Source organism: Rousettus aegyptiacus, unplaced genomic scaffold (assembly GCF_014176215.1).
Source record: "Rousettus aegyptiacus isolate mRouAeg1 unplaced genomic scaffold, mRouAeg1.p scaffold_m13_p_7, whole genome shotgun sequence".
NCBI classification, from domain to species: domain Eukaryota; kingdom Metazoa; phylum Chordata; class Mammalia; order Chiroptera; family Pteropodidae; genus Rousettus; species Rousettus aegyptiacus.
This window is the reverse complement of record NW_023416310.1, coordinates 43,304,022-43,305,415: the sequence shown is the minus strand read 5'-3', so window position 1 is coordinate 43,305,415 and position 1,394 is coordinate 43,304,022. Positions and strand designations below refer to the sequence as shown.

The 1,394-nt window shown below is 38.2% G+C and overlaps 1 pseudogene; it reads left to right on the top strand.

The window, feature by feature from the left end:
* Nucleotides 1-472: 472 nt before the first annotated feature.
* Nucleotides 473-591, top strand: LOC118605981 (annotated as a pseudogene).
* Nucleotides 592-1,394: the final 803 nt, after the last annotated feature.

Below are 1,394 nucleotides of genomic sequence, written 5' to 3'. Positions count from 1 at the left end.
ATTATTCCACAATTTCTGTGAGTCAAAAATTAGCGCATAGCTCAGTTGGGTTTTCTGCTTAAGGTCTTATGAGGCTAAGGTGTCAGCCAGGGTTGAGTTCTCACTGAGATTCAACTAGAGAAGGTCCATTTCCCCACTTGCAGGGATCTCAGCAGTATCCTGTACCTGGGAGTTCTAGGATTCACAGTTGCTTGCTTCTTCAAAGTCAGGAAGGAGAAAGAGAGACTCTAGCAAGATAGATGCTATGCTATTTAATCGGGTACATGAAACGAACTTTGCCACATTCCATTGGTTAAAGGGAATTCATAGATCACACCATATTTAAGGAGAAGGCTACACCAAAACACTAATACCCAGAGGCAGGGGTTATGAGGGCGATCTTAAATTCTGTCCACCACACTTTTCCAAAGACATCAGCAAGAAAATATATATTAAAAAACAAAACAAAAAACAAACAAACAAACAAAAAAACAACTATATCCATGCCACCTCGGACAAGCCTGATCCCATCTGATCTCAGAAGCTAAGCAAGGTGGGGCCTGGTTAGTACTTGGATGGGAGACCACCTAGGAAGACCAGATGCTGTAGGCGTAATAATAAATAAATAAATAAATAAATAAATAAGGGATTGTAAGCTGTTAAGGTCCTTGCAATCTGTGAGGTCAACCAAGGGTTGCCTCATCTAAAAAACAAAACAAAACAAAACAACATAAAAGCCGCTGACTTGGAGATCACATTTGCAAATTATACATCTCAAGGATGAGCAAATTATGGCCTATGGCCTGTTTTTGTAAGATCTATGAGCTAAGAATGGCTTTTATATTTTTAAGGAGCTGTTAAAAAAAAGAATATGCAAAAGAGTTCTGTGTGACCCCCGAAACATAAAATATTTACTGTTCATTTATTTTAAAAAGTGTGCTAACTTCTGACAGACTTGCTAAAGGCTTTGTATTCAGAATGTATAAAGCACTTATACAACTCAGTAATAAGAAGACAAACCACTTAAAAATGGGTATTTTAGGCAACATGCCACCTCCCCCCCCCCATAACTTCCATACTTTAATTCCCCAAATCTGAGAATATATTATATACTACATGGCATAAGAGATTTTCCTGATGTAATTAAGGTAACATATTTGAATATGAGGATATTATCCTAGATTATCTGAGTGGTCCAAATCTATCATACTAGCTCTTAAAAGCTAGAGACAAAGAGATGAGCTAGAAAGAGAAGATAGAGTAAGAGAGATTCAAAATGTGAGAGAGAAGCAATTCTCTCTTGTTGGAAGGGGCCACAAAGAAAGAGAAGGAATTCAGGTAGCATTTAGAAGCAAAGACTAGTCCCTGGGTGACAGCTAGCAAGGAAACAGAGACTTTGGTCCTACAACCACAAG